Source organism: Arachis hypogaea, chromosome 18, assembly GCF_003086295.3.
Source record: "Arachis hypogaea cultivar Tifrunner chromosome 18, arahy.Tifrunner.gnm2.J5K5, whole genome shotgun sequence".
Lineage (NCBI taxonomy): Eukaryota > Viridiplantae > Streptophyta > Magnoliopsida > Fabales > Fabaceae > Arachis > Arachis hypogaea.
Window position 1 is genome coordinate 106,673,420 of NC_092053.1, and position 10,145 is coordinate 106,683,564.

Consider the following 10,145-nt stretch of genomic DNA (forward strand, 5'->3'; position numbering starts at 1 on the left):
TTAATTTCCGTTAGTTTTGTTGTTTCATTATTTTAAATTGTATTTTTTATTCCATTGTCAACTTTCTTTTTTAATTTACTTTCTTGCAATCGAAAACTCCATTTTGATTTTATGATCAATCTATGTATTCCTTTCCTACTCTCATAAAATGCTACCGTTCCAACCCCGTCATGGGTCCTATTTAATTGTCCTACATACAGGGATGGCGGTATTATAGGTATTGTCTTTAATTTTTTACAAAAAAATTTAACACAAAACACATCATTCAATCCTTAAAAAATTTAACAAAATTTAATATAATTCAACGTTTCAAATACAATTTAACATAATTCAGTATAAATATTAAACATCTAAATAGAAACTTATAACTTTTATATATAAGTGAGGATATTTTAGTAAAAAAATTTTATTGGTCTCCATGGGTCAAGTACTGCGTGCCACCCCATCTCAGTTTGAAAAATTTTAGTTCTTAAATATTAGGGTTAAGGACAATTTTTGTTCTTAAGGTATAAGTCAAACAAGTTTTTTGTTTTCAATCTTTTTTTGCAAACAAAATCGTCCCTAAGATTTAACTTAGTTTTAAAATTGTTTTTCGGATTAAAATACCCTTCTCCTTCTTCACCAAAATACCCGATTCTTCTTCTCCCTTCTTCTCCATCTCAGGCAATACCCAATATCCAGTTCTTCATCTCAATCACAACAATATTATATCTTCTTCTTTTTCTTCCTCTTCAACTAGAATTTCAATAACAGCAAGATAATTTCAACAGCAGCAATAAAATTTTAACTAATGAATATAAAAAAAAAAAAATCAAAACAGAGAAGCAGAAGAATACAGCAGCAACAAAATTTCAACTAAAAGATATCAAAAGAAAATCAAAACAAAGAAGCAGAAGAATGGAATAGAATCAAAAGCAAAACAGAAACAGAAAAATAATGGAATCAATACCCAGCAGAATGGAATCAGAGTCAACAACAATAGTGTGATTAACAAAATCAGAATTGGAACAAAAGCAGAATAATAAAAAACAGAAGTAGAATAATTAATTAGAACCCAGCGGTGAGGAACAATGGCGAGTGACGAGGAGCAGCAGCGACATGTGAGGAGTAGCGACGAGCTAGCGAGGAAGAGGAGCAGCAGTGAGATCCAGCAGCGAGGACCCGAAGCAGCGGAGGAGCTTCGGTGACGGCATAATTAGGTTCAATAGACGACAGTAGTGGCAGCTGGCGCGAAGGCGGTGACACTCCTCCTCTGCCTTCAGCTCGCGCATCCCTCTCTCTCTCTTCACGGTCAGCGACGGTGGCGGATCTAGTGATGAGAGAGTAGTTCAGAACGGCGACGACGATACGGCTCAACGGTAGCAACGAACCCAGTATGACGACAGCGGCCTCCCTTCCCCCCTCGCGTGATTCCCTTTTCCTTACCTTCCTTTCCTATTTCTTCTTCCCTCCCCCTGCGTGATCCCTTCCCCCTTTAACCCATTTTCTTTCTTTTATTTTTTTTTTATTTTATAATTTTTTAGTTAGGAATAATTTAATAATAAAATTAAATTTTTAGTAAAAAGGATAATTTTAAAATTAAGTTAAATCTTAGAGATAATTTTATATAAAAAAAAAATTAAAAACAAAAAATTTTTCAATCTATATCTTTAAGAGCTAATCCTAAATATTATTATAACGGAACAATGAGTTTTTTAATCTTAATTTTTCAGACCAATTTTATGCCCATTAGTACACATAATATTTTTTAAAAAAATTAATGTATTATTATATCGGCCAATATATATTACGCTCCTTTAATTTACCTCAGCGCTTTAGAAGAGTCAAGAAGAATTTAATTAATTTTTTATACACATGTATAAAAGTTTTATCTGTTTACTTAATTGTATATTTTCACGTTAATAAAAATAACCTCATATAATCAAATAATTTTTACAACGATAATATATGTTGGTTTTCTTTTTCTTTTTCACAGTAAGCACTCTATTTTTGAAACGTAGATCAGATCGAACATACTGATTAGACATTAGTGATTATATTAAAAAGATTTATTTTTTGTAAAATGCATTATTTCAAAATTATTACTTAAAAGTCTATCTAACTATTGGATATATATAATATATAAATAAGTTTTTTTTTTAATTCCCAGTTAATCAAAACAGATTTGCTTAATGAGAAAATAAATACTACATATCATACATAAGTAAATTCAAATATTCAATATAGGTCATCAAAATAGCCAAAATCGTGTGTTTGATTTTTAGGCGAAACCAGATATAAAGCGAGGCTCATAAATAAAATTTTAAAAAGTATACATCTTTTCATCTCATTTTAATTTTGCAATAACCGATCCAGTTATTATTATCTTTTTAAATATGAGTATATATCTTCATAGAGGCTTAATATATATAAGTATGTGTAGAAAAAATATACCAACTAATAAGTATCTCTAACACCTATATAGCTTTTATATATAACGCAGCAAAGCAAACATTTATTTAATAAGAAACAAAATTAATAACTAGCTAGATACAAGAAAGTAATTATAAATTAAAAAAAAATCAAAACGAAAAACAAAAAATAAGCTCATGCTCTATGAAAAATAATGAGAAATCACAAGCTTAATTAATTACACTAATTTACAAAGAAAGATATTATTCTATGAATATGTGACAACATGTGAAAATCCCCCACACTCCAATAATTCAAACATTATTATTATTATTATTCACCTGCTTAGTAGAGGAAACCAACGCTCTTGGAAGGAAGATTGGTAAGAAACCATAAACAAAAGAAGCACAAGAACTAACCCAACACCCCAAGGAGTTCCACCTGCTCTGTGGAGTGAATCCCTCTCCGGCAATGGAATCACCGACGACAACAACCCTCCGTCGCCGTAATTCGTAACCAAGTGAAGCACAAGAAGCAGCACCAGTGGGGAGACCATTAGAACAAGCTTCACTTGGTCCATCAAGCTCTCCATTATTGGTTCATAGTTTAGGTACCATGAAAACCCAAGGAACATGAATAGGGTTAGAAGGAAGAAGCATAGATGCAAAGGGAATGAGGGCTCAGAATTTGGACCTGAGTATGAAGCCATTTTTTCTTAGGTAGTTTTTCTTTGGATGCTCAAACTTTGGTTTATTGGGTACTTGTGTCTTGTAATATAATGATGAATTTATTGTTTGTGGAAGAAAATTGTGTAGCAAAGGTGGTTTTATAGAGAGGTTCCTTAATAATGTATGTGCTAACTGTTTCATTTTAATATTAAGCAAAATCTTTCTTTAGACATTTTACTTTTTTTATGGAGTATAAAGTTTTTATTCACATTATTTGACAATAATTTATTTGTTATTTTATTATTTTTTTACAATAAATTAATATAGAAATAAAATCATTTTTTTAATAATGTATATAAGAATTAGCTTGTAGTTTGATTTATCATGATTTTAATTAGAATTCCGGTTTTTTGTTGATATTAATTCATTTTTAAAAATTATTTTTATCTTAAATAATAAAATATTATTTTTAAATTTTAATCCTTAATTTTTAATGTTAAATTTTAAATTGAAAAAAAAAACAAAATTAATAAATAATTTTATAATAAAAAATTAGTTAATATTAATTAATTAAAAATTAGTTCTTAATTGTGAAACATAGACACTTTGCTGAGTTGTCGTGTTTGTGTCTCAGATATATTTTGGATACAATACTCATTAATATTCATGCGATATGTGTTTCTGTTGTGTCTGACTATATTTTAATAAAAAATATTTTTTTCGAGACGTTTGGACACACAAAATACAATTACGTGTCACATATCTTAATATGTATTATTAAAATAAATTTAAAATAAATATATATTACTATTTATTAAAATAAAAAATAATTTAAATATTTTATATAATTAAAAAAATATTAAAAATAATTAAAAAATTATTTTATATTTTTATATTAATAAAATATTAAAATATTATTATAATTTATCTAAAAAATATTTTATATTATATATTGTATTATTGTATTTTATAAAATTTTAAAATTGATGTATATGCATCTCTCATATTATTTGGGATCCATCTTTTTCCAAAGAAAGGTTGCTGCTTTTTGTTAACCCAAGACACTAGCTTTGGCACAAATGTCGCCAGGGTCGGTGAGAATTTTATATGACAGAGGTTTGCTGACATGAAGCTTCGAATGAGAATATGCCACGTATAACCGACCAGGGACCATTACCGAGAATCTGAGATCACTCTTTCTTTTTCTTGTTTCATAGGAAAATGATATGATTCTTTTCTAAAGGAATATCTAGCTAACTAATTCTCAATTTATTTTAGTTTCTAAGTAAATTAAGTAAAACTTCATTTCTTAACTATTTTTTTCAAAAAATTTTATGGACTAGGACCCTATTTTAATTTATTTTAAGGTTAAACTATCTATTATTTATTAAAAGGTTACAATTTTGATAAAATTGTTCCAAAAAAGTTCACTTACAGCCCGATCACGAAAGCATAAAGATTTGGTACTTGTGAATTTTTGAAGTCATGAGTGTCTTGCATTTTTTTACATAATTGTTTTAAGTGATTACTCTCATTTTAGTTCAAAATTGGGTTATTTATTATCTAAAAAATAATTAGAGAACAAATTCAAAGCTTGTTTTCTTGATTTATAATAAATTGTCTGACTCAGACCAGATTTCAGCAAATGAGTATACCTAACTATAATAACATAATAACTGATATTTAAAATCCTATTGGGATTGGGATTCTATACGTAACCTATGTCAATCTGTTAAGTAGATATACGACCATTCCTAATAAAAAAGATGTGAATTATTGGGGTGATTTCAAATATTGGAAAAAGACCTGGTAAGTTTGTTTACAGTAATGTCGTTGTCTAATTGAAATAGGATTAGGCTTTCTTTTAATTAATTAAATGCAATCAATTAATAAGTGAGGGCTGTGAGTCATAATATTTTGTCTTTTTAGTGTAGGGTGGTGGGGAGGGTCAATTGGAGAGGGTGTTCATATTCTACCCTTGTTTTGACTTTATTTGGAATCTAGTTGAATAAATAACATGGTGATGAGGGAAGATTTAACTCTAATTTTAAAAACTTAAAAATAAGAAAAAATGAGAATGAAAAAGCACCATTATTGAATCTTTCACACATAACATGGAACTATTGCTTCTTTTAACTAACTTTGCTTGCCAAAGGACAAGCGGGTTCCTCCAAAAAGAGTGAGCTTCCCACACAGATCCACATTCCACAGAACTCAATTAACTTTATAGCTCTGCACCCCACTAGCGTTAAATACAAAAATACTCAAAATATTGATATTAGTAAATTAGTTCTTGAGAAGTGAACCCCTGCGGACCAAACAGTACAGTCAAAAACAACCCCTCTTATATATATAGAAAATTTGTTATTAATTTCATATTTTAATGATGTTCGTTACCTGGTGTTTTCGGGTCGTCGGTAGGTGATGATTAGGAGAGAGGGGAGACCCCAAGCTGGCGTGGAGCGAGGGAAGTCGTGCACTGGCGACGTCGGAGGTTGAACGGAGCGGGGGGTAGCCACCTGCAAGGACACCCCGACGATCAAGTCAGAGTCCGTAGTGGAGGGTGGTAGAATTATGTAAGGATGTGACGTACCTTGGGGAGAGAGCTGTCCTCTCCCCTTATATACTATGTTGAGTGGGTCCATTAAAGGCTAGGCCCATTGATAGAGGACCTGTGAGCTGTTGCTTTCCACGTGAGCGGGTCGTCCCGTACTTCGGGTCAGGATGCCGGGTACCGACCCTGAGGACATCGACCCACATGATAGCATGCTTTAGGTGGAGTTGGTAGCGCCCTGGGTCGGGTGTGAGGGATCGACCCGTGGAACCCTTTCGCTGGAGGTTTGGGCCTGGGTGGGGCAGCGCCCCGACCCGGCGACTTCCTGGGCTGGACTTGGTAGTCCATAACAGTGCCCCCAACGTGCCAGCCTTGAGGTTTGAGGCTCGTGGCTAGGCGCGTTTGTCTTTTTCGCCAAGGCGGCAAACTTTTCTTCTTTTTCGGGAACTTGTTGATGGCGTTTCGTGTCACCCACGCGTGATCGCTTCGACCTTTGTACTGCTTTCTTGGTTTTGGCGCTGGACATTAAATGGCCATCATTTCATTGATTTGAAATTTTGGGTGAAATGGCAAATATGCCCCTGCCTTTTGGCGCTCTTGCTCGGCGGTTACGCTTTTCTCCCCTTTTTTATTTCGTAACCTCCTCTTTTCTTTACTTTTCCTTTTCCTCATCTCTTATTCTTTCGCATTGTTGCTGCTCCTGCCCTTGCTTCTGCTTCGAACATTCTTGCTCCTTGCTGTCGCTTCGATCATTCTCGCTCCCAATGCCCCATCTTCCTTCCTATCTGCTTCTTACAGATTCTGCTTCTTCTGGTAAGCTTTCATGGCTTTTTCCCTTTTTGGTTGCTTATTTCCAGTTTTCGTGTATTTTTGCTTTGTGTGCCTGGTTTCTTCGTTTTGCTTTTTCTTCTTAGAGGGGGTGCCACTGGATTTTCTTGCATTTTACTTGCGTTTCTGGGTTAGTATAGGGGGGCTAGAAGGTGATTCATAGTTCTCTTTTCAATTTCTGTTTTGAGGGTTTCCGACTTTCCGTCTTGACTAAGTGGTGCCCCCGCTGTAGGTATGGCTGAGCGTCTTGCTTCCTCGAGTCAGGCTCAGCGCCCCCTAGCCGACTTCGTTGACCACTACGCCTGGGTTTCCTCCGATGTGAGGGATACTTCTTCTAGGATTACAAAGGAGGGGCTCCAGAAACTACGACAGTCAGGGCTCTTGTGTGGAGGGGGTCCCGAGGAGGCGCTCTATCAAGTCTATGTCCCTGCTGGTCGGGAGCGTGTCTGCCAAAAGAACTTGGCTTCTCCTCGAGTTGTTGATTGGTTGTGGGTTTACGAGCCCATGTTCACGACCTTGGGGCTTCGTCTGCCTTTTTCTCCTTTCGTTATGGGTTTATTAAATCGCTGTGATGTTGTGCCGTCGTAGCTTCACCCGAATAGTTGGGCCTCCATCTGGTGCCTTGAGATGGTTTGCGAGTACCTGGAGCTGCCGATCTCAGTGAATGTCTTCCTCTACATCTTCTTGCTTACGAACCCTTCTAGCCAGGGAAAGGCTAAGAAGGGTATATATATCTTTTAGGGTCCAACAGGGGCGCAGGATCTTTGGCCTATTCGAGGATTCCTATCATGGCTTTAAATCTACCTTTTTTAAGGTTAGACCGGTCGAGGGTCATCAGCCTTTCTGGCTTACGACTGAGGGGGCTAGGCGAATCCCGACTTATTGGAGCTTTGGGGCGGGGTCCGACTATCTTATAAAGGTATCTTATGACTGGCTGAGCCCGGAAGATCGCAATATTGCCGATATTCTGTTGGCCATTTTTGGTGAGAAGAACCTTAATCCTCGTATGGTGATGGGGGACCGGGAGGCCGGTCAGTCGTATGTTGGTGGGTTCCTTTTTCCTTTGAGTTCTTCTATTCTTTAATTTTCTATTGTTGACACCTTTTCTCTCTTTTTCTTTACTCGCAGTTTCCATGGCTGGCGGGAAGTCACGGCTCTGTCTCGGTTTCTCGGAGCCTCGGCTGAAAGGGCAATCCCAATCTTCAACCTAATGAAGAAAGGAATCACCTTCGAATGGACCCCGGCATGCAAAGAAGTAGGGGTGGCAAAGCGGGCCGGCCCGCCCCAACCCGCCCCGCCTAAACCCGCCCCATAAACAGGACGGACCGGCCCGCCCCGCCAACTAAAATGGGTTCAAAATGCTAGCCCGCCCCACTTTATGGCGGATTGGCGGGTTGGCGGGCTAGCCCGCTTCTTTTTTTTTTGAAAAATAAAATTCATTAAAATTAACCAAAAAATAATAATTAAAAAATTAAATACAAATAAAAAATATTCAAATTATAATATAATTTTTTTACTATTTTTTTTAATTTTTAACTTTAATAAAATTGTCCAAAATAATATTTGTCAATAGAATCATCTTTATTTTAAAAAATAAGTCACATAATTTGAGCATATATACGAAATTGTAAAATAAAATAAATAAAGTTAATAACTAAAAGAAGAATAAAAACAAAAAAGAAAAAAAGTGTTTAAAAATTTTATAATTATTAATTTTATAATAGTAATCACTCTTTTATTTAATAAAAAAAAAAATAAAAATCTTCGGCCCGCCCCGCCCCGCCAAAACCCGCCAATTTAGCGGTGCGGGTTTGGCGGTTTTTTTAATTTGGCGGGCTCCAAATCCTAACCCGACCCGCCTTTTTTAGCGGGTTTAGCGGATCGGCCCGACGGGCTCGACCCGTTTTGCCACCCCTACAAAGAAGCATTCAGCCATTTCAAGAAGATACTCTCGGAGCCTCCTGTACTCAGCAAGCCCAGAGAAGGGGATCCACTATATCTCTCTTTTTCTTTACTCCCAGTTTCCATGGCTGGCAAGAAGAAGACTGGCTGACTTGATGAATCTCATCAAGGGGAACGAGGAGGGTGAGGATGACTCTTCGGCGACCCCTACGGCAAGTCAGGGGCAAGGGAAAACCGGGGAGGCCAGTGGTCAGGTGGACGGGGCCGACCAGGCTCATCTGGAGAAAGTTGTTCCTCCCGAGAAGGTTGCTGGGTCCGATGGTATGGAGACAGAAATTTTTGAAGATGATTTTGGTTTTGGTGACGATGAGCTGAAGGTTGTGGGTAAATCCAAGAAGAAGAGGAAGCGAGATACCGGGAAGGCGCTCTCGGTTATGGAGAAAAACTTCGATGCCGGGGGTTTCATCGAGTCCCAGTTGCTCCCCGGCACTGAGGAGTTTTTTCATGAGGCCGACCTTTCCGGGCAGGCCAGGTGGATCTACTGTAGTCTTCTCCGAGCTGCTGCTATCGCCAAGAAGGTGGAGCCTGTCTTGGGCAACTATCATGCTATGGAGGTAAGGCTTCGCAACTCCCAAAAAGATTTGACGAACTCGCGATCTCGGGAGGAATCTCTGAAGACGAAGTTGTCCGAGCAGGAGAAGAAGGCTGAGGAGGATGCCAAAGAGATTAACAGGCTGGTGGATCGGGATATGGCCTTGATGAAGGATTTGAATACCTCCCGTGGTGAGACTGCTGCCATGAAGAAGAGGGTTGAGGAGTTAGAGGAGAAGCTGAAGTTGGCGGAGAGCTCGGCGGAGGCTGCTTCTCAGGAGATGGCTGCCCTGAAGAAAAGGAACAAGGCGCTTGCAAAGGGGGCTCGTGAGGCCGTCAAGCTGACTGAAGAAGGGATAAAGCTGCAGGTGGTCGTTCTGGCTCCCGATCTTGACCTCTCCCAAGTTGGTGCGATGAAGACTGTGGAGGCCGGGGAGATTGTTGACATTCTTTAAGCGCTTGGATGGATATTTCCCGGTTTCCTTTGCTCTTTGTTTTGTTTTGTAACTTGTTCTTTATTCTGGGGCCTATTATGAGGCGCCCTTTGGCTGTACCGAATACTTTTTCTTTTTGCTTATATTTACGACTGCCGTTTTGGTTATTGCTGGTTTTATTCGGGCCGTCGTGGCCTTGCTTTTACTTTTTGTTTGCTCGGGCCGTCGTGGCCTTTTGGTTTACCGTTATCGTGGTATTTATTTGTTGTTGTTTGTTTGAGCCGATTTGTTTTCTTTTGGTCCCTTACGGTTCCCGGGGTGATCAGTTACGGGTTTCCGTTAGGTCGACCGTTCGCCTTTCTTGTCTCGGTTGTTATTCCGATTTGAGACTTTGCAAAAAGTAAACTTATCATATTGTTAGGATTCTGAGACAAGGAAATAATGTAATGTGTAATTAATTGAAAGATAATAGAAGGAAATGACATGATTGTAGAAAAGAGAGACATAGAAAGAGAATGTAAAGGTGGGACATAGGAGGGGGGTTGAGGTTGTCGGATCGTGTGGTCGCCCCTTCTTACGAGTAGAACCTCCTGAGATTTTCCATGTTCCATGTTCTCGGCACCTCGTTTCCATCCAGTTTTTCTAGCTTGTAGCCCCCTTTGCCGAGGGCTTCTCTTACTCTGTAAGGTCCTTCCCAGTTCACGGCCAGCTTGCCTTCCCAGGGATTGGTGGTCCTATGTCGTTACGTCGCAAGACCAGGTCGCCTTCTCCTAAGCT

The 10,145-nt window shown here is 37.8% G+C and overlaps 1 non-coding gene across 1 annotated transcript; it reads right to left on the bottom strand.

Moving 5' to 3' along the window:
* Positions 1-264: 264 nt before the first annotated feature.
* Positions 265-3,272, bottom strand: LOC112771979 (uncharacterized). The gene is made up of 2 exons (XR_011876824.1): positions 2,733-3,272; positions 265-735 (listed from the first exon to the last, which is right to left on the bottom strand). It is a non-coding gene; the product is annotated as an uncharacterized protein (transcript).
* Positions 3,273-10,145: the final 6,873 nt, after the last annotated feature.